We start from the raw sequence: 24,022 nt of genomic DNA, 5'->3' as shown, positions 1-24,022 counted from the left end.
CACTTTGTTTCTTCAAGTGAACTTAAGTTTCTTGAATGCCATTCCCAATCACACCTGTCATCTCCAATTAAGTGTAGGCCCCCAAGTGGTCTGCCCACATTGTACCTCGCACTTCTCCATCATGGCACTCACCAAATTTGCAATTCTTTGTGTTTCCCTGCTGGACCATGAACTTTTTCATGGCAACAGTCTCAACCATCTAGTCTGTACACCATTGTGTCCCAAAGGCCATTGTGTCCTCCAGTGTGTGGCACACAGAAATTGCCACAGAAATAATCTTTTTTTATACTTTAAGTTCTGGGATACATATGCAGAATGTGCATGTCCATTACATAGGTATATATGTGCCATGGTGATTTGCTGCACCCATCAACCTGTCACCTACATTAGGTATTTCTCCTAATGCTATCATACCCTCCCTTATGTGCCCACTCCCCAACGGGCCCAGGTGTGTGATGTTTCCCTTCCTGTGTCCGTGTGTTCTCATTGTTCAACTCCCAATTATGAGTGAGAACATGTGGTGTTTGATTTTCTGTTCCTGTGTTAGTTTGCTGAGAATGATGGCTTCCAGCTTCATCCATGTACCTGCAAAGATCACAAACTCATTCTTTTTTATGGTTGCATAGTATTCCATGGTGTATATGTGCTACATTTTATTTAACAAGTCTATAATTGATGAGCACTGGGTTGGTTCCAAGTCTTTGGTATTGTGAATAGTGCTGCAATAAACATATGTGTGCTATAGTGCTGCAATAAACATATTATAAAAAACATTTATGATCCTTTGAGTATATACCCAGTAATGGGATTGCTGGATCAAATAGTATTTCTAGTTCTAGATCCTTGAGGAATTGCCACACTGTCTTCCACAATTTTTGAACTTACACTCCCACCAACAGTGTAAAAGCATTCTTATTTCTCCACATCTTCTCCAGCATCTGTTGTTTCCTGATCTTTAATGATCGCCATTCTAACTGGCATGAGATGGTATCTCACTGTGGTTTTGATTTGCATTTCTCTAATGATCAGTGATGATGAGCATTTTTTCATGTTTGTTGGCTGAATAAATGTCTTCTTTTGAAAAGTGTTTGACCAACTTGATCAGGAGAAAGAAGGGGCGGGTGAAGGAGGAAGGCAAAATAAGGACACAAACTGCAGTAGGGTATTAGGCTGCGCCTGAGTACCTGCTGAGGGGATGGAGCTCTTTGTCCGTGTTCCCTATGGCTCGTACCAGGGCTATGGGAACACAGTACCTTTAGGCCAGCCTGGACTCTCAGGGCACAAACAGCCCGACTGGAGACAAAATATGGGTCCCCCCATTTTCCTGGCTATGCCAGGGCTGCTGGTTCTGGCGAATGCCCCTGACTACTGCATGGACCCAAGAGGGTGCAGCTTAAGGCCATTCTCTCCCAGATGAACCCCAGCCTGAGCCCGCGGCTGTGTGAAGCCAACACCAAGGAGGTGGGCCTGCAGCTGAGCCCGCGGGTGGACAAGGCTGTGCAGTGCTTGCTGGGGTCTCGCGCCCTGAGCAGCTGCTCCTCCTGGGACGTCAGAGACCCCCGGGACCCCTGCCAGCCTGCGGGGTCACTTCGCCTGCCACCGGCCACAGGGGCTTGGTCCGCCTGCGGAGGGATGAGGATGAGCGGGAGAGCAAGGCACTCCCCGGCCCTGCGGAGGCCAGCCAGCCGCGGTCACCACCACCAAGATCAGAAGCTGGCAGGCAGCAGGAACCCGGGCAGCTGGAGGAATCGGGGGGAGAAAGACGCCCCGCGCTCTCAGGAAACCAAGAGCAAGCAGGCGCCTGGAGACACCAACGCCAAGCTGCTCTGGAGGCCAAACTTCCAGTTTTTGGAACCAAAATACGGCTATTTTCACTCCAAAGATTGTAAGACCAGGTGGGAGAGTGCTTACGTGTGGTGCATTTCTGGAACTAACAAGGTTTATTTCAAACAACTCTGTTGTAAATGCCAAAAGGTTTTAACCCTTATCGAATAGAAGCAATCCAATGTGAGACCTGCTCAAAGTCTCATTGTTCCTGTCCTCAAAAGACACATTGATCTAAGGAGGCCTCATCGACAAGAACTGTGTGGTCGCTGCAAAGACAAGAGATTCTCCTGTGGCAATATTTACAGCTTTAAATATGTCATGTGACTTGTACAGGACCCCTGAGCTCTTCTTGTAACTTACTGTGTTGTCTTCCTTTTCTGCAACTCGGTTCTGACCTGGCATTGGAAAATGGACTAGGCTTTCGTACTTTTTGTAGGTTGTGTAACAATTGTACAATGTGAATAGAATTAAAAAAATCCATGTCAACTAGAAAAAAAAAAAAGAAAAGTGTTCATATCCTTCACTCACTTTTTGATGGGGTTGTTTTTTTCTTGTAAATTTGTTGGTTCCTTGTAGATTCTGGATATTAGCCCTCTGTCAGATAGACAGATTGCAAAAATTTTCTCCCATTCTGTGGGTTGCCTGTTCACTCTGATGATAGTTTCTTTTGCTGTGCAGAAATCCTTTAGTTTAATGAGATCCCATTTGTCAGTTTTGGCTTTTGTTGCCAATGCTTTTGTTGTTTTAGTCATAAAGCCTTTTCCCATGCCTATGTCTTGAATGGTATTGCCTAGGTTTTCTTCTAGGGTTTTTATGATTTTAGGTCTTATTTTTAAGTCTTTAATTCATCTTGAGTTAATTTTTGTATAAGGTGTAAGGAAGGGGTCCAGTTTCAGATTTCTGCATATGGCTAGCCAGTTTTCCCAACACATTTTATTAAATAGGGAATTATTTCCCCATTGGTTTGTCAAAGATAAGATGGTTGTCGATGTGTGGCATTATTTCTGAAGCCTCTGTTTTGTTCCATTGGTCTATATATCTGTTTTGGTATCAGTATTGTGCTGTTTTGGTTACTATAGCCTTGTAGTACAGTTTGAAGTCAGGAAGTGTGATGCCTCCAGCTTTGTTCTTTTTGCTTAGGATTTTCTTGGCTATGTGTCTCTTTTTTGGTTTCATATGAAATTCAAAGTAGTTTTTTCCAATTTTGTGAAGAAAGTCAATGGTAGCTTGATGGGGATAGCATTGAATCTATAAATTACTTCTGATAGTATGGCCATTTTTATGATATTGGTTCTTCCTATCCATGAGCATGGAATGTTTTTCCATTTGTTTGTGTCCTCTCTTATTTCCTTGAGCAGTGGTTTGTAGTTCTCCTTGAAGAGGTCCTTCACATCCCTTGTATGCTATATTCCTAGGTATTTTATTGTCTTTGCAGCAGTTGTGAATGGGAGTTCACTCATGATTTGGCTCTCTGTTTGTCTATGATTGGTGTATAAAAATGCTTGTGATTTTTGCATATTGATTTTGTATCCTGAGACTTTGCTGAAGTTGCTTATCAGCTTAAGGAAATTTGGGGCTGAGATGATGGGATTTTCTAAATATACAATCATGTCATCTACAAACAGAAACAATTTGACGCCCTCTTCCTATTTGAATATCCTTTATTTCTTTCTCTCGCCTTATTGCCCTGGCTAGAATTTCCAATACTCTGTTGAATAGGAGTGGTGAGACAGGGCATCCTTGTCTTGTGCTAGTTTCCAAAGGGAATATTTCCAGCTGTTGCCCATTCAGAATGATATTGGTTGTGGGATTGTCGCAAACAGCTTATATTATTTTAAGACACATTCCATCAATACCTAGTTTATTGAGAGTTTTTAGCATGAAGCGGTGTTGAATTTTATCCAAGACCTTTTCTTTGATATTTCTATATTGAGATAATCATGTGGTTTTTGTCATTGGTTCCGTGTATGTGATGATAATATTTACTGATTTGTGTATGTTGAACCAGCCTTGCATCCTAGGGATGAGGCTGACTTGATCATGGCAGAGAAGCTTTTTGATGTGCTGCTGGATTCAGTTTGCCAGTATTTTATTGAGGATTTTGGCATCAATGTTCATCAGGGATATGGGCCTGAATTTTTTTTTTGTTGTGTCTTTGCCGGGTTTTGGTATAAGTATGATGCTGACCTCATAAAATGAGTTAAAGAGGTGTTCCTCTTTTTCTATTATTTGGAATAGTTTCAGAAGGAATGGTACCAGCTCCTCTTTATACCTCTGGTGGAATTCAGCTGTGAATCTGTCTGGTGCTGGGCTTTTTTTGGTTGGTAGGCTATTAATTACTACCTCAATTTCATAACTTATTATTGGTCTATTCAGAGATTCTATTTTTTCCTGGTTCAGTCTTGGGAGGGTGTATGTGTCCAGGAATTTACCCATTTCTTCTAGATTTTCTAGTTCATTTGCATAGAGGTGTTTATGGTATTCTCTGATGGTCATTTGTATTTCTGTGGGATCAGTGGTGATACCCCCTTTATCATTTTTTATTTTGTCTATTTGATTCTTCTCTCTTTACTTCTTTATTAGTCTGGCTAACGGTCTATCTATTTTGTCAATATTTTCAAACAAACCAGCTCCTGGATTCGTTAATTTTTTGAAGGGTTTTTTGTGTCTCCATCTCCTTCATTTATGTTTTGATCTTATTTATCTCTTGTCTTCTGCTAGCTTTTGAATTTGTTTGCTCTTTCTTCTCCAATTCTTTTAATCGTGATTTTAGGGTGTCAATTTTAGATTTTTCCCACTTTCTCCTGTGGGCACTTAGTGCTATAAATTTCCCTCTAAGCTCTGCTTTAGCTGTGTCCCAGAGATTCTGGTATGTTGTGTCTTTGTTCTCATTGGTTTCAAAAAACTTATTTATTTCTGCCTTAATTTGGTTATTTACCCAGAAGTCATTCAGGAGCAGGTTGTTCCGTTTCCATGTAGTTGTTCAGTTTTGAGTGAGTTTCTTAATCCTGAGTTCTAATTTGATTACACTGTGGTCTGAGAGATTGTTTGTTATGATTTTCATTCTTTTGTATTTGTTGAGGAGTGTTTTACTTCCAATTATGTGGTCAATTTTAGAATGCATGCAGTGTGTTGTTGAAAAGAATGTGTATTCTTCTGATTTGGTGTGGAGAATTCTGTAGATATCTATTAGGTCCACTTGGTCCAGAGCTGAGTTCAAATACTGAATATCCTTGTTAATATTCTGTCTTGTTGATCTGTCTAATATTGACAGTGGGGTGCTAAAGTCTCCCACTATTATTGTGTGGGAGTCTAAGTCTCTTTGTCAGTCTCTAAGAAGTTTCTTTATGAATCTGGCTGCTTCTGTTTTAGGTGCATACATATTTAAAATAGTACTTCTTTTTGCATCAATTCCTTTACCATTATGTAATGCCCTTTGTATTTTTTGGTCTTTGTTGGTTTAAAGTCTGTTTTATCAGAGAGTAGGATTGCAACCCCTGCTTTTTTTTTTTTTTTTTTTTTTGGTTTCCATTTGCTTGGTAAATCTTCCTCCATCCCTTTATTTTGAGCTTATGTGTGTCCTTGCACATGAGATGGGTTTCCTGAATACAACACAGTGATGGGTCAACTTTTTATCCAATTTGCCAGTCTGTCTTTTAATCGGCATACTTAGCCCATTTACATTTAAGGTTAATATAGTTATGTGTGAATTTGATCCTGTAATTATGATCCTAGCCGATTATTTTGCCCATTAGTGGATGCAGTTTATTCATAGTATCAATGGTCTTTACAATTTGGTGTGTTTTTGCAGTGGCTGGTACTAGTTTTTCCTTTATACATTTAGTGCTTTCTTCAGGAGCTCTTGTAAGGCAGGCCTGGTGGTGACAAAATCTCTCAGCATTTGCTTGTCTGTAAAGGATTTTATTTATCTTTCACTTATGAAGATTGATTTGGCTGGATATAAAATTTTGGGTCAAAAATTATTTTCTTTAACAATGTTGACTATTGGCCCCCACTCTCTTCTGATTTGTAGAGTTTCTGCAGAGGGATCCGCTATTAGTCTGATGGGCTTCCCTTTGTGGGTAACCTGATCTTTTTCTCTGGCTTCCCTTAACATTTTTTCTTGCATTTCAACCTTGGTGAATCTGGGGATTATGTGTCTTGGGATTGCTCATCTCAAAGGGTATCTTTGTGGTGTCCTCTGTATTTCTCGAATTCGAATGTTGGCATGTCTTGCTAGGTTGGGGAAATTCACCTGTATAATATCTTGAAGAGTGTTTTTCAACTTGGTTCTATTCTCCCTATCACTTTCAGGTACACCAATCAAATGTAGATTTGGTCTTTTCACATCCCTTTGTTCATTCCTTTTCATTCTTTTTTCTCTAATCTTGTCTTCACACTTTATTTAATTAAGTTGATTTTCAATCTCTGATATCCTTTCTTCTGCTTGATTGATTTGGCTATTGATACTTGTGTATGCTTCACGAATTTCTTGTGCTGTGTTTTTCAGCTCTATCAGATCATTTACGTTCTTCTCTAAACTGGTTATTCTAGTTAGCAATTTCTCTAATCTTTTTTCAAGGTTCTTAGTTTCTTTGCATTGGGTTAGAACATTCTCATTTAGCTTGGAGGAGTTTGTTATTATGCACCTTCTGAAGCCTACTTCTTCTTTTTTTTTTTCTACTTCTGTCAGTTTGTCAAACTTATTCTCCATTCAGGTTTGTTCCCTTGCTGGAAAGGAGTTGTGATTCTTTAGAGGAGAAGAGGCATTCCAGTTTTTGGAATTTTCAGCCTTTTTGTGCTAGTGTTTCCTCATCTTCATGGACTTATCTACATTTGGTCTTTGATGTTGGTGATCTTTGTATGGGGTTTCTGTGTGGTTGTATTTTTTGTTGATGTTGATGTTGTTCCTTTCTGTTTGTTAGTTTTCCTTCTGATGGTCAGGCCCTTCTGTTGCAGGTCTGCTGGAGTTTGCTGGAGGTCCACTCCAGATGCTGTTTGCCTAGATATCACCAGTAGAGGCTGCAGAACTGCAGAGACTTTTGCCTGTTTCTTCCTCTGGAAGCTTCCTCCTAGGGGCACACCTACCAGATACTAGCCAGAACTCTCCTGTAAGAAGTATTTGTCAGCCCCTACTGGGACGTGTCTTCCAGTCAGAATGCATGGGGGTCAGTGATCCACTTGAGGAGGCAGTCTATCCCTTATCAGAGCTTGAGAGGTGTGCTAAGAGATTTGCTGCTCTCTTCAGAGCTGGCAGACAGGAATCTTTAAGTCTGCTGAAGCTGCACACACAGCTTCTCCTTCCCCCAGGTGTCCTGTCTTAGGGAGATGGGAGTTTTATCTATAAGCTCTGACTGGGGCTGCTGCCTTTCTTTCAGAGATGCCCTGCCCAGAGAATAGGAATCTAGAGAGGCAGTCTGGCTACAGCAGCTTTGTGGTGCTGAGGTGGGCTCCACCTAGTCTGAACTTCTCGGCAGTTTTGTTTACACTGTGAGGGGAAAACTGCCTACTCAAGCCTCAATAATGGCAGACACCTTTCCCCTCACCAAGCTTGAGCATCCCAGGTTGACTTCAGAGTGCTGTGCTGGCAGGTAGAATTTCAAGCCAGTGGATCTTAGCTTGCTGGGCTCCATGGGGGTGGGATCTGCTGTGCGAGACCACGTGGCTCCCTGGCTTCAGCCCTTTAGTGAATGGATCTCTCTTGCTGGCATTCAAGGCATGACTAGGGTATAAACAAAAACTCCTGCAGCTACCTCCATGTCTGCCCAAATAGCCACCCAGTTTTGTGCTTGAAACCCAGGGCCCTGATGGTGTAGGCAACTGAGGGAATCTCCTGGTCCACAGGTTGTGAAGACCATAGGAAAAGTGTAATATCTGGTCCAGAATGCATCATACCTCATGGCACAGTCCTTCATGGGTTCCCTTGGCCAGGGGAGGGAATTCCCCAACGCCTTGCACTTCCTGGATGAGGCAATGCCCCACCCTGCTTTGGCTTACCCTCCATGGGCTGCACCTACGGTCTACCCAGTCCCAGTGAGATGAGCTGTGTATCTCAGTTGGAAATGCAGAAATCACCCACCTTCTGCATTGATCTTGCTGGGAGCTGACCGGAGCTCTTCTTATTTGGCCATCTTGCCAGCCACCCAGAAACATCTTTTGACTTACTGTCAATCTGAAGACAAGGATCACGTCTTGATATTTTTTTTTCTTTTTTCATTCCTCCAAACAGTTGTTAATGTATAAATTAAACTTTATAAAAACTTACCTTTAAACATGGGAAAATTATCCAAAGCTATTGGGTTTATTCTTCACAAAACTGAAAGGGGGCAGCGTTCAAATCCACTTTAAGAAGGAAATTATAAGCATTAATTTAAAAAGCATATCCTCAGTAAACCACAATAAAAAACAAGCCAACAATCCCTGAGGGGACTTGACTCACTTGAGGTGTGGCCTGAGCCTGCCCAACCCTGGAAGGGTAAAGGCAGATACTGATAATCCCTTCCTCCCATAGTTACCAGTAAAGAACATGTTCTCCTGATCCTAGCTGAGCATACTGTCTTAGGGGAAGGGTGGGGGCTGTCTATGAACACTGTGATGAGGACTTAGGACGTCTAGCATTCATGACTCCGAAGTAACCCTGAGCCTTTCTGGGCCTGGAATCCGTCACTTGAAATACTAGCAAAAGGAGCAGCGGTGCCTCATTTGTGGCTGAAATTCTTCAGGCATCCCTCAGTCCTGGGCAGTCATCCTAATAAAGCAGCATGGTCACAGGATGAGCCAGTCTGAATCCATAGCTTCTTCATGCAAAACCTGAGTTTCTGTGTCTCTTTAATTAAAATGATTTGCAGCTCTTATTCCTTTTACAGTTTTTTTTTTTTTCCTGGACTCAAGCAATAGTCTTGTCTCGGGGGGCCCCCAAATAGCTGGGACTACAAGCAGGTACCACAATGCCCAGCTAATTTTTTGTAACTTTTTGTGGAAATGGGGTTTTACTATGTTGCTCAAGCTGGTCTCAAACTTCTGAGCTCAAGCAGTCTGCCTGCCTTGTCCTCCAAAAGTGCTGGGATTACAGGCGTAATCCACAGTGACTGATCTCTCTCTCTTTTTAACCCAAATCTCATCCTAGGGTTCCTGGTTGTAACTGTCTGCTTTAAACTGTGTGTGTGTGTGTGTGTGTGTGTGTGTGTGTGTGTGTGTGTAGGGAAGTGGAGAGGCTACAACTTTTCGAGAACTTTCTACATGTTCGTCACTCCTTTCATTCACCTCATGCTTTCTAGATTCCTGAGCACAAGTTCTTAATATGGAGGTAATGGCTAGACTTGCAGATCTTTGGATATCTGTGTGTGCAACTATCTAAAATGTTATAGAAAAGCTGTCTACATCTTTCATTGGATTCTTAAAGAACCAATGACCCCAGAAGAATAGGAATTACTACTCTGCAGGTTTATATGCTATCTTCAGGCTCCATCACCTGCTAGCCTTCTTTTCTTGATGATCAAAGTATTCAGTCTTAGCAGCTAACCTATGCTTTGGTATCATATAAGATAGGATCATTCATTCATTGGTTCAACAAATAAAGAGTGCCTATTATGTGCTAGGCATTATTTTTGGTAATGGAGAGACAAAATGGATACAGATACTTTACTTACTAAATACTTACTCTATGCAGAGCACTTTAAGTGATCTTTTAATCTTCAAAACAAACTTAGGAAATAAGTACTATTATTATAGTAATTTTAAAGATGAGAAAATTGAGGCAGGAACTAAATCCAAGTTCTCGCAGTTCATAAGTAATGGCTCCAGGAGCTGAAGGCATCTCTTTAAATGACCTGTTCAAATTATTTGAGGGATACAATGTAAGTCTGAAGTCCAACAAGCCTGGCAGAACTGTTCCATGAGAATAATCAACTATTTACTCATATGACCAGTCACTGTCTTTTTTTTTTTTACAAATACATTGTGCTTCTTCCTTTTCTTAGATCATTTTGCTTCCAGTTGAACTGTGGGGTTGGGAATAGAGAGCCTCATTTAGAAGTCTCAGTGTCCTGTATAGAAACTGTGGACATGCCATCTTTGTCCACGTTTTGGCTCTACTCTCACATTCATGGATTCTCTGATCACTTATCAACTCTTATTTTCCCACATCTTCACATATGTTTCATCATTACTTAAAGGAGGATAACAAGTCCTGCCAGCATAACAACAGCTGGTTAAATCAACAGCAGTATTTTTAGCCAGGCTCCATTAAGGACTCAACACAAAACCAGACTCTATTAGTCATAACATCTGAGCAATACGCAAATTCCCTTTTCATTCAGTTTAATCTAATGTATTTACATGTATTTACAATTGTCTCTGCTCACCCAGAAATGATCTCTTCTAGGTTTAGTCACCAAGCCATTTGGTTGCATGTCTGTGTATTCGATAAGCTTTAACTCTTACTTTCCTTAAACCACCTATAATGGGATTTCTTCCTTTTCCCTTTCCTTTTTTCCCCCCCTCCTTCTTCTCCATTTTGTCACAGATATCTTCTATTTGTTTGTTTCTTCCGACTTTTTCCAGAGGTTCAATCTTTTGTATATTTGTTTATTGAATAGATTTCTTTAGATCTATAAAAATATTTTATAATGAGCATCATTTTCTTTGACATCTCTTTACTAAAAATCATCTGAGAAGTCTGGAGATTTGAAAATTAAACAGAGACTTAGAATCTAGAAATGTGCTGCCTAATACGGTAGCCACTAGTCTTCCTGGGCTATTAAGGACTTAAAATGTGAACAGTGCCACAAGTGAAATGATATTTTAATATGTGGGGCTACATTAAAATAAATTTTATCCATTTCTTTTCCTTTTTCAATACGGCAACCAAAACCATATACAATTATATATGTGGTTCACATTATATTTCTATTGAACAGCATTGGTCTGCATAGAACAACTTCCTTTTTATCACACTACACAGCAGAGCAAGAGAATACCAAGAATGCTGAGGCTGGACTATTTGCCCAGTGTTGATCTCCTCTTAAAATTGATGCATTTTTTAATATCAATCTCATGAGACAGAACCATTGATAGAGAACCAATTCCAGACTGCTGAAAGTAGTTTTCAATTATTTATAAATTACAACCACATCACAAATCCATATTGGAAACCATGAGTGTACACAGAGTTAATATACCCTTGATGCTCTTTCCATGAACACATATCAGTAAAATACAAACCCACAAACAAATTCTCATGTACAGTTTCCTTGTGTTCTGGAAAGATTGAGTCCTTTGATTTTTTTCACTCATAGACAAGTTTGAACATATCAGATTCAATTAGATCTAATCTGATGCTGATGTGGTATATTATTCACAAACCGTATGTGGATATGCACACATACATTATGCACATACCACAACATCACATTAGCCAAAAAATTGGGCATTCCTGACTAACCGAGAGACATTAATGGATTCCCTATTGTATGGGCAGCATCTAAATTACACATGGACTCTACGTTTCATTAATGTCCAAGTGAAGGGTACTTTCTTGCCCCCTCCCTGCCCCTTACCCATACACTGCATGCTGCCTTGGCTCCCCTGGTGCCTCAGCTTGGAGAAAGAAGGACAAAACAATGGTCATTGAACAAACAAAAGAGGCTTTGGAAATTACAGTCTTGGGATCAACCATGGCACCACAGCTGGCAGCAAACTCATCCTGGAGTAACATTCCAGGAGCCATTAAAGATCAGTGTTCAAGAGGACAGGCTTGCAAGTCAGGTACTCTGGTTTGAATTCTGGTTCCAGTTTTTACTAGCTGGGTGGTCTTAAACACATTATTTATCTAATCTCAAATCTTGTTTTTTTCTTCGTAAGATAAGGATACTTATAATTCTTATCTTTTACACTTATTAAGATTAAATGAGATAGTACCTATTACTTCTTTTGTTCAGCACGGGTGGATTTATGAAAACAACAGAAATTCAGCTATCTCACTGTTCTGCCCAGCTGCTGCTTCACCATGAGGCCCTCATCACCAAGTAATCACCTGAGATTTCACATTGCAGGGGCCACCATTGGAAAAGTTTTTTTTTTTAACCTATGAAGTTTGTGGCGCCTTACCTTCTAACTGTCTTCTCCCTCTCCTTTTAAAAAATCAATATGACTTACATAATTAATTTAGGGCTAGGTAATTGTCTTAATGACATTCTTAATTAAAAATTCATAGCTTACTTTACTTGATTTGAGCACTGATTTGAATATTATGATTTCTCTTTGAAAGCACAAATATAGCGTACCTATAACATTCTCAAAAAACAAGACCAAATACTCCACGGCTCCTTGTGACTATATGTGGATATGCAATACGCAATGAATAAACACACTAGGGTACTCACCGGCTTATACGATATTATGGCTTTGTTCTCAGTTCAGGTATATTTTCTATTACAACAAGGATTAAGCATTTTAAGATACCCAGAATATCCTCCCCTTTGCCCCGACCTATCACTCAATTTCTTCTTGCTTCCTTTATTTGATAGGGCCAATTATTAGAATACTTCTGTAGTAAGTTAAACAGTAAAAATGTACCAGTTACTAGTCCGTTTTTAAAATGAAACAAGAATTTACTAGATCCATCTGCTCTACAGCTACATTAGGATTTTCCAAGCCAATGTTTGCTGTAAGGGAACTTATGTCAATGTGTTTTACACTGTAAATATTTCAGCACACATACACACACACATACACACATAACATGAACAGCCATATTTATCCAATACTAATTTTATATGGATTACTTCCTTGCTGAATTCTTTGCTACCTTTTCTAGCAACAGAAGTGATCTTGTCTAAAAATGTTCAGAACAAAACTGTATGCTATCTGATGTTTTCTTCCCAGTTGAATATTTCGCAGCCAGTATATTCTTTTTCACTCTAAGTGTGGTAAACAAAAAGATTACTCTAGAATCATCTAAATTTAGTTGGACAGTCAACTCTGACAGATGTTTCTACACTATCTTTCAGCTAACCAGCGTAACCCACTGAGACCTCATTAGACTGTTGTCACTAAATGCCATATGGTTGTGTTGGGTGGTTTTCAAATGAACCAGTAATGTCTAAACATCAAATTTAGTTCTCTTCTAACAACATTATGTCATAAGAGGGCTTAGAATAGTTTTGACAGTTACTACAACCAGTAGGGAATTGTTCAAAACTCTTTAGAATCTGGGGAGATTCTAAAAACTCATGAAAAGCATGAGCTTTTCAAGCTCAGGGGGTGAATTAGGAGCCTCTACTGTTTCCTAGGGCACTTGGATGCAGAATATCTTGAGGAAGGAGAGTGGAATGTGAGGAGGCAAACCCTTGACATTCAAAAAACAATTTGTCCTTGCTCTTTTCAGTCATTGTTTCTGTGTAATGTTGGAAATGTCAGGAAGGGGCCAATAACCTGGATTGTACAGCGAGGAGGTGGTTGCCACAGAAAGAGGGTTTGCCATGGTGTCAGCAGCAGAGACCTAACTTTTGCTACTTCCTAGTGCTGGTTTCAAGTGTCTGTTTTGGAGGCTATTTAGTAAAAGAGTGTGGCATAGTGGACTTCAAAGTGGACTATCAAACAAGTAGTCTTCAAGCCTGAAAATGAAAAAAGAACATTATACATTCTGGAATGAAAGACATGATATAACCTAGCTACCTAGAATGTATCTGGTTGCAAGGACTAGTCAGCAGGCTCAACAGAGAGAGGCAGGCTTTGGTGCTGCAGGCAAGAGGTACATATTAATCCCTGGCTGCATTTGGTGAGCAGCAGGCTGGCATTCACCTCAAGGAGATGGAACAAAACAACAGTGGATGGTATCAGCTGAGTAATTCTCAACTTACTGAATCAGTCCGATGTGACCTGGCTCTCTTGCCAGCCAGTGTCACACTACCCAAAAGAGCAGAGCACAGAAACCCAGGACAGACAGGAAGCCTGAGCTGAAAAGATTCCAACAGCATCATGTGAAGGAAAGGGAAGAGAGCCAAATATCAAAGTGATGATAATGGCATCCCATAGCAGATACCCACCCCCTTGCAGAGAAATCGGAAAATTGAGTAAAAATACATGCTGAGAGTATGCAAATGACAAACTGCCTGTAATAACAACAAAACTAAGTTAACAGAATCTTCAGTTGTTCAACCTTCACCAAGGTCTAATCTCTTTTCTGCTTGGTTCCAGGACCAACCACTTTCTTGGGTAGCTTTTAGGATTCAGAGATATAAACATTTCCCTTTCTTAGCTCCCTTTGCCTGGCTTGATTTCAGTTCATTTCTACATCTTTTTTGCTCTTTGAGATTTTTTTGGGACACCAACCTAGTTCATCTAATTAGACTTCACATGTGGCTTGCTATTTCTCCTTAGAATTTACCCACTAGATTTTAACCCTCAGTGTGGCCTTTGAGATCCAGAGTACACTCATGCCTCCTTTTTCTAGAGGACATGAGTCTAGGTTGGCTGTCATGGCCATACACTGCACCATTATTCATTCTGCCTTCCTGACTTCCCCTGACCCACTAATGCTCCCCGCAGAAGTTATATTCACTTGGGTCACTTCCCTTGATAATCTGCATTATTCCCATTAGCCCAGTGGAAGTTCCCAGAGGCATATCCTGGAAACAGGTTACAAGTGCAAGTAGTTTATTTGAGAGGTATTATCAGGAAAAATTAAAGTGAGATTATAGCAATGGGAAGCAATAGTGGAAACCACCAAGCAAATTACCACTTTGGCAATTGGAGCTGAATATTTACCCAACAGTTTCTCTCTGACTTTGCTTGAGGGCTGTTCCTAAGGATAATTATTCTCCAGCACTCTAGTTTGCCTCATATACAGGTTGAACAGGCTCTGATGGGCAAAAGGTCTTCAAGAAAAGAGTTGCAAATATAGGCAGCTGAAAGTTGGTTATCTACATGGCAAGTGCTAAGGAGGTTGGTAAATAGCTACCTGTCCCCAACCCTGGGTCCCACCCACCATCTGCTTCTTTCCCTCAGGATGGATCAAATCTCAAACTTCAGCCATACAAGCTCTGTTTCCAGCTTTGACTTTGTTTTGATCTCCAGTTGCACACTCATACTACTCATGTTCATGTTCTTGATTTCGTACTAAGTGCTAAGGATTCCAAGATGAATGAGACATGTTTCCTCCTTCAGGAAGTAAGCTGTTTAGAGTTTAAAATAATCTCCTCCCCTTTTTCTACCTGCCAAAAGAATTCCACTTCCCAAATTTCCTTTTTGCATAGTGTCCTCATTTCCCTCAGACACTCAGGCTGACTATTATGCCTTCAGTATATACTTGTTGACACCATTATCTTCAAGTAATCTCTCTTTCCAGTCTACCAATAGGCACCTTCTTTCTTAATGTTTCTACCTTTGTTTGTTCCTTTCCATCCCACTGCCATCATCCAGGCAGGTTTCCCATTATGTCTATGATGTAAGGTTTTTTTTTTTTTTTTTTTTTTTTAAGTAGCCTCAGTTAACAATCCTACATCCATCCCCATCTCTTAAACCCCTATTCCAAAATGAAATTTGTCCTCCACACCATGATAATATGAAGAATGTTTCTAAAACATGTCATTTTCTGCTGAGATGCCTTTCAGTTCCTTGATGTTTTATGGACTCAAGCCTCTCCCAATTTTTCCCAACCCTACCTCTGCAACCTTCTGTATAAGCCAGATAATCTGCACCATGTCACCTAAACAAAACATTTCTAGTCAGTCTCCATAATCACCACTCACACTTTTCCAATTTGTATAACCTTCTTCTCTTCCCTGTCCCAAATCCTATCCAGACTGTAAGAGAATTCAGATCCTATCTTCCATGAAAGCTTCTGACCACCCGACCCATGCTAATCCTTCTTACCAGAACCAGTCATTGACTGTACTAATCATTTGACATTTTGTCATTCTCTGCAATTTGTGACATTTTTTGCATCTGCTTTATGATATCTGTTTTAATAATCATAATAGCTGTTATCAAACACATGCCAGGATCCTTTAAAATTTTATCTTTTCATATTCCATAACAATACAATGAAATAGCTGTTATTTTTTCTTATTTTAAAATGAAGAAACTGAACATCAGAAAGCATAAGGAGTTAATTCAAGAAAAAAACAGAACTTTTCAGACTTAGAATTTGAAGCCAGATCTGCCTGGCTCTTAACAGCTATTGTATCTTCCCAATAAAATTATAAATTCATTAAGAATAAGGATCAATCTTATTTCTTCTTTATAAAAAATGCTTTATATACAGTAGGAGTTTAGTCAAGTCATATATTTAGATTTACAGGAAACTTCTTTAATAACTTTGAAAATCACTGGAAGAGACTTAGCTGTGGTTTGTTTCATTTTGCTTACTTAGTTTAAGAAAAAGCTAATAACTAAAAAATTGGCTCTGCCTATGTTTGGTGAATCTGGTAGTGTTTATATATTTTGAAATAATGGACACTGTGTACTTGTCCATCAGTGTATTTCTGTGCCTACTACAAAATTATTTGTGAGTCCATATGCCCATATAAAGATAGGCTTATGTTAAAAATTTTTAGAATATGAGCCATGTCATAAAGATATGATACGGTCTCAAAAGGATTATAAATAAATACTCATAGAGCTGAACAACTTAAACTAGGGAAAACAGGATGTCCTTCTTGCCCTGAGAGCTTGGCTTGTCCTGGGCTGATCCTTTAGCAAAAAAAATCCATGGTTACTTACTCCCAATATGTAACCTTTGTGAGCAGAAAAACTCACTCTGCCTTACTTTGGGTGAAATAATCTAACATTCATTGCTCATTCTGTAGTGATAGTCGTATCAAAGCCTTCTCCTTGTTAATTTTCCTTCAAATCAATACTTAAACTGATGATACAAATAGGCCCATCACTGGACATAAGTGCCTCTTTATGTGAGAACTTTTTTAACCAGCATCCCTGGGTGATCTTCAAAATCCTGTGAACTCTTTAATATTGTCTTCATAATGTTAGATGCATTTGCATTTTGTTTTCAAAAGAGAAACTTTTATGACTTCAAAAGGTTCCCAAAAAGGCTCATGACCCTGAAACAGGTTGAGCATTATTGCTTAATGTAAAATAGTGAATTATCATCTGGCTTATTAATTACTTATTAGATGGAAGCTCTTATTTGTAAATACTTTTTATGTCTCACGTTCCTGGCACATTCCTGGCACAGGATAGTGAGAGATGCCAAAACTTGCAATACATTTTTTGAGTGTTTGATTAATAATATGATCATTTTGGGGTTTAGTCTCCTTCAGGTTAGCTGGTAATCACATTTCTGATCTTCTTGTCCAGCAATAACTAAGCCCAAGGTCTCCTCATCACTATCCCTAATCCACAGAACTGGAGAAATCTCACGTCTTATGAGTCTCTGTTCTAGGGGTGTGAGCACATTGCCAAACCACAGTGCCAATTTTCTGATTATAGCTATCCTTCATGTACCATTACCTATCTAGTCTCATAGAGTCACCTGTGGATCGAAAGCATCCAAGAGCAAGTGACTACATGGGCTTAGAAGGAAGGTCTGTGGACAAGACCTAGAGGGAGATCAACTGATCCACAGGAAATGGAATTTACAGGCTTAGCCCACTACTACTATGTGCTAACCCAGACATTAAGATGACTGTGGTCTTTGATGTTCCTGCAGGTTTGCTAGATTACAGGAGGGATTTCACAAGCAGAGTTATACATTTGGACTTTGGTAAAATTCCTAATTAAAAAAAAAATAGATCTGAAGGACATAATTCTTTTTTTTCCCAATGTTGCTGAATTATGCTTTCTTCATTACTCAGTAATAGTGCATTTGTTAAAGTGTAATAACTACATTGCAGTACAGATATTACAAGTGTTACTTCCTATAGCAATCTTCTTTCTTTTGTTTATCTATGATAAGGATAGGACTGGAAAAAAAGATTTCTATCTCAATTTCAACAACCTCCCATCTCCAAATTTACCACCTTAATATCAAATCTTAATTTTGTATTATTCTTTTCTTCCTTGTTATTTCTTTCTCCTTTCTTTAGAATGCCTAAACAAACAAACAAAAAAAACTTAAATATACGCTAATATAAAAGAAATTTACTTTATTATTATCTTTCTTAAGAATGTCATTTTGTCATTTAAGTATATGAATTTTTAAATGTAAATATTTCCATGCTACAAAATAATAAAAGAACTGACATGTTGCAGATAATCTTTTATCATGAAATAATATCTCATTTTATCATGAAAAAATTCTCTCATTTCAGTATGTTCTAGCATTAAAATTGGGCAAAATAAGTAATTTGAACATGTAAGGAGGTACTTGTGTCTGCATTTCCAATGACACAAAAGGATATTAGCAAAGAAGTCTGAAGTTGGTTTATGCTTAAATAGCTCACTCCTGTGAAAAACATGTTGAACTGAGAAAAACAAGAATTCTGTGGCCTGTCTTCAAAAATATTCAAGATTCCAAATCAGTTCACCTTTTACCCTCTGGTGGGTTAGAAACTAGATAAACACATGCTAATTAGTGTTTTCCTGTTGATTTAAAAAAATTTTTTTATAGATCTGTCTAAAACTATCAGGGGTGTAAAATACTAAAATTCTGAAATGTCTTTATTACTAAAAAAAATTAAAATCTTTAAAAATATTTACCAAGTTAAAGAAACTGACTCTTGAAAGAACTCATAACAGAAAATAAGTTCTTTTAATAGTTTCTTTAACTTGGTAAATATTTTTAAAGATTTTTAAATCTCTCTAGAAGAATTTTTGCCCACATATCAGTTAAGCCTCTCAATCTCCCATGGAGTAAAAATTCCAGGAAGAATGACCAATGTGTGTTGGAGCAAAGCTGACTGGCTATAAATCTCAGCTGGAGCCCGAGTGGTATAGCAGAAAAACATGGCTTTGTAGCTATCAGGAGCGATCCAATCCCCAGTTTCACCACCTAGTAGTTATATAATGTTAGAGAAGTTATTTATCCTCTCTAACCCCCAATTATTCAACAGAAAAATCTGAACAGTAAAATTAATGTCTTTTTTTTTTAATGGTTAAAACCAACACATCAAAATTGTTTAATACAGTGTGAAGTTATGTTATGGGCTGAACTGTACCCTTCTCCCTCTCCTCTCCCAATTCATATCTTTAAGATAGAGTTCAGGTCCAATCTGAACTCATTCAGGCATTCAGAATGTGACTGGATTTAGAGATAGGGCCTTTAAAGAGGTCATTAAAGTAAAATGAGGTCATATTGGGTGGCCCTGATCCAATCTGGTTCCTTATAAGAAGAGATTAGGACACAGACATGCATGCCTACAGAGGGGAGACCATGTGAAGACACAGTCAGAATGAGACCATCTACAGGCCACCAAGGGAGGCCTTAGAAGAAATCAATGCTGCTGACATCTTGATCCAGAATTTCGTGCCTCCAGAACCATGAGAAAACACATTTCTGCTGTTTAAGCCACCAGTTTGTGATGTTTTGTTACGGGAGCCCTGGCAAACTAATATAGGCTCACAACAGGCCCTTGATAGATAAAGGTTGTTATTGTTAGTTTATCAATTGGGACACCCAGATATAAGTGTGTAAACTGGGTAAAAAGGGCTGGCTTATAGTTGATAGTGACTAACCATCCACTGAATAAATTGAAGAGCATAACAAAGGATGATTCCTTAAATGTCCCCAGCCAGCATGCCACAGCACTAGAAATTCCCAGCTCATTATGTCAAAGCACTGACAGGTCCTTTTAAGCTTCATATTAAGCCATTATCCTCCATTAAAGTCTTTAGACAAATAATTTAGAATATTATAGGTCATCTTAGAGACAAGGCTCCTGAGAGCATAATATGCAGAGCAAATAAGATCCAAAGGGGTTAGGAAGAAGGAGAGTACTAGGACACAGGGCATAGTAGGTGAAGAAACTCCCCCAGTGAGTTGCCAAAGATATAACAAACAGACATGTCCATGTATGGTCCCTGAGTCCAAGGAGGGCAGGCACTCAGACAGAATGAAGGTATTGATAAACCGCTACTGAAGACAAGTTTTCTTAAACCATAGATTTGCTTTCAGCTATGGATGAGATTTGTTTATCCCCAAGAGACACCATCTGTGTGTGTGTGTGTGTGTGTGTGTGTGTGTCTGTGTGCGCGCGTTCTCACACAAATTCACCCTACAGAATCAGAATGGCCACACAGGATTATGAATTCATATTCAGACATTGATGGTCAAATGATGTCTCAGCTTGGTTACCATTACGACACTGATAAGAGAAGAGGGTGAGTTTACAGAAGGTTAAAAAGATAACCAAAGAAGGGAATGAGGAAATAAAATGAAAATATGAAGAAGGCATAATAGAGACTACCCACAAGATACTAGGGACAAGGAAAATCTTAACGTCAGAAAAAAAATCAGACTGAGAAAACTCAAAATACTTTTTAAAACCCATTGTTAACAGTTATCTATTTCTTTCCAATGTTTAAGCCAATTTCCTGTCAGTGCAACTCACCTCAGTGAGGAATAATTAATGGCCTTCTCTTAATAACTCTTCATGAACTTTGATCATCCTTTGACTTAGAGGAGCCTAAAGCTAAGTGAACTGAAGAAGAAAAATAAATTAAAGCAATGGAATCAAATCCCACTAAAAGCAGACAACATTTCCTTCACTGCAAGTCAACACTGATGCCAAACCAGTTAGTCAGATTGGTTGGGCTATCAAGAAATAATCAAATCTGAAATCTCAAGTTGGAAGAAAACTTCCAGACCTCAATTTCCCCCTGAAAAAATTATAGAGTTGGACTTAGATGACTCTAATGTTCATTCCAGGAATATTATTTTTATGATTTTGTAATATTTCTGCTTATCAGATATTAGCAAAGATTGCAATGGCCTATTAAGGACAAAAGGAAGTGACTAGAAGCTTATAATTCTAAAGGTTCTAGTATCAAAAAAATAAATGTTAAGTCAGATAATTTTCCAAATATTAAGTTCAATGTTCTCCATTTGGCTTTTATTTTTCATATGACCAACCCAAAATTTAAGTGTGAAGTCATTTCTTGGACAATGACTTCTTTTACGTTGAGTTTGCCAAAGCTGAATTTTATTTAAAATTCTCTCTTGGTTGCCCATTTTATGACAGTTCCAACATATTCGCCAGCAACACCTTCTTTATCTGGTAGAAACCATGGAACCAAAATGCCATGAGACAAATGATCAAGATCCTTTTGACAAAAAAACTTTTCATTCCAGTCAAAATATCTAAGATAATATTTTATTTTGATTAAAGAATTTTTTTTAATGGTGGAGTTTTGCCTAGACAGGTCTCAAACTTGTGGCCTCAAGTAATCCTCCTGCCTTGACCTCCCAAAGTATTGGGATTACAGGCATGAGATACTGTATCTGGATAAGATGCTGTTTTATAAACTGGTAATTAAAAAAAAAAAAAAAACCTCAGCAATAGCACATTCATGTTTGCAAAATACCTGTAGCAAAAGATGACTCAAACACTCCAATGGTATAGCTTGCTTTAAAAAAAAACGAAACAAAAACTTTAGATCTTAGAGCTAACAAAATAAAAACAAGGAAACACATGAGCCTATTAAAGTCGATGGAAGGTAAACTTTCAGTTCTCCTTGGGTTTTGTTGGAAAAGAAAATAGGAAAGTTGGTGACTTTTAGTTATTGCTTAAGATGACTCCACAGCACTGAAAATGAAGAACCACTTTAATCAAACCTTCTTTGGGGGTTTCTTGAAAGCCACTTTTCGTTCATCTTTGTATCTTCCATGGCATTTAACATAATAACCTAATAGGCATTTTATATATATTAAATTGAATACATGAATGAAGGAAGTACTTTTCTGAATTTGAACAGATCAGAAGCATTAGAAATTAATCTAACTTGAGCTGATTTATGAAGCGTAATTTTCCTTGGCAGAAGGGTGGTTCTTGTCTTATACTGCCTGGGACTGGAAACAATAGTAGAACAGAATGAATTAAAAATAAACTTGAAGAAAAGGAATAAATACCATTCAAATAGCATTAAAAGCTTAATAACTTGTAGGCCACGTGTGGTGGCTCACACCTGTAATCCCAACACTGTGGGAGGCCAAGGTGAGCAGACCACTTGAGGTTAGGAGTTTGTAACCAGACTGGCCAGCCAGTGAAACCCCATCTCTACTAAAAATACAAAAATTAACTGGACGTGGAAGCACATGCCCATAATCCCAGCTACTCAGGAAGCTGAGACAGGAGAATCGCTTGAACCTGAGAGGTGGAAGTTGTAGTGAGCCAAGATCACGCCATTGCACTCCAGCCTGGGCAACAGAGAGAGACACCGTCTCCCCGCCCTCAGAAAAAAGGCTTAGTAATTTGAGCTTTTTTTGGACATGAAATGTGAAGTGTGAAACGGTTCAAGTAAACAAGAGTTAAACAATATATGGTTGGAAAACCTATATGGTTTATTACACCTTTGCATATGAGATTAAATAATCATACATACTGTATCTATGAGCAAAGTAAAGCTTCACTGAAAGAGGAATTACTTTTGTCTTTTTTATGAATGGGCTGCTCAGCCCTGGCTCATTATTTCATGCTTTTGATCTTGAGAAAGTTAATAAGCAGTTTTCAGGGCTATAGTTTACTAGCCCAGTTTTAGGAAGGAAGTATGCAGGGAAAGTCATAAGCCTTTTCAAAGGCATTGCAGGCCAGAGTAGACTGGGTTCTGATTTGTTTACTGCTGCTGCAAACTTGGTGTAACATATTAATTTGAATGATGACACTGTTCTTTATTATCCTCTTGCATGAGAGTAAAAACAGCCAACAAAACATATGGAAATTATTTTCTGGGTCCCCTGAGGTTTCCAATCCATGTTATTGATTGGAAATCTACGTATTTTACTCCTTCGAAATGTTTAGTCTTCACAACATTTATACTATGCATGCTGTACACTCTGCTTTTGTAACAATGATCATGGGTAATTGAAATCAACAATCTACTTTAAGAAAACCATGACATCTAATCCATCAAACTAGAAGAAGGATTCAATTGTCTGAATAATCCAAGTTTGACATTTAAATCAGGTACATTATGCACATTTTCCCCTCCCTGCTGAGGGGCACGTGCAGGAAGAACAGAAAGATCTGTTGCTCCCTGATAAGGTCAGGGAAGCTTAGCTAGATTATTGTGATGCTTAAAGCTCATTGGTTTTGCCTATGAAGGGCAAAGCTGTTACCATGACTACAAAGCTGCTGTTGCTAAGGCATCCACAGGCTCATCTGATGTCAGGGCTTCCAGGTGGCCCAGCACAAAAGCTATTACTTTACGTTGTTGTCAAGAAGTCTTTGAATAGTAGTACATAGCTAAAATAATTCCAGGTAAACAAGGTTTCCTATACTTTTTCATGTAAACAGAGGCTACTCTTCAAAGTGGAAGTAAATGATTGGAAATGAATCTATTTCTCCTAATTAGCCCATCAGAGAAATACTAAAGTTGAAGGGAGAAAAGTATGCACAGCCTGTATTAAACTACTGCTTTAAAAATTTTTAAACAACCTCATAAACATTTGTAAAGCATTGATTGGCAAGTCAAAACAGCCAAGTCACTGATAAGAACTGGCAGTGTTACAAAGCTGGAAAACACAGGGTCACAAAATGCACCAGAAGGGACAATTCATCCACACTCTTGTCTCTGTAATAGCCAGCATCAGTTAATTATGCACCTATGCCAATACCAAACGCAGCCTTTTGGGTGTGACGGTCATATAAAGATATATGAATACTATTTCCCTAGTGAGGGAAAGAGAGGAGAGAGGAGAGAGGAGAAAGGAGAGAGAGAGAGAGAGAGAGAGAGAGAGAGAGAGAGAGAGAGAGAGAGAGAGGAGAGAGGAGAGAGAGAGAGAGAGAGAGGGAGAGAGAGAGAGAGAGAGAGAGAGAGAGAGAGAGAGAGAGAGAGAGAACACCCTTTTTGGGATCTTAACATTTAGGTCAGTTGAATTGCTATGCTACGTTATCCCTTTATCTACCACCTTCCCCTCCCACGAAGCTCGTGTAGCAAGCCCCGACCAAGTCTGAGTGTAATGCCACTTCCAAGTGGTCTTGAACGTGTGCTTTAGTTGCTAGAGGTAATAGGTGGTTCCAGCATCTGGGACTAGATTAGAAGATCTTTAAAAGTCCCTTCCGGACCGGGCGCGGTGGCT

At 38.9% G+C, this 24,022-nt stretch overlaps 1 pseudogene; it reads left to right on the top strand.

The window, feature by feature from the left end:
• The first annotated feature begins 1,195 nt into the window (after window positions 1-1,195).
• Window positions 1,196-2,289, top strand: LOC116552150 (annotated as a pseudogene).
• The last annotated feature ends 21,733 nt before the right edge of the window (window positions 2,290-24,022 follow it).

Source organism: Sapajus apella, unplaced genomic scaffold (assembly GCF_009761245.1).
Source record: "Sapajus apella isolate SASKATOON/1434 unplaced genomic scaffold, GSC_monkey_1.0 scaffold11, whole genome shotgun sequence".
Lineage (NCBI taxonomy): Eukaryota > Metazoa > Chordata > Mammalia > Primates > Cebidae > Sapajus > Sapajus apella.
This window is presented reverse-complemented; position numbering and strand designations above follow the sequence as displayed.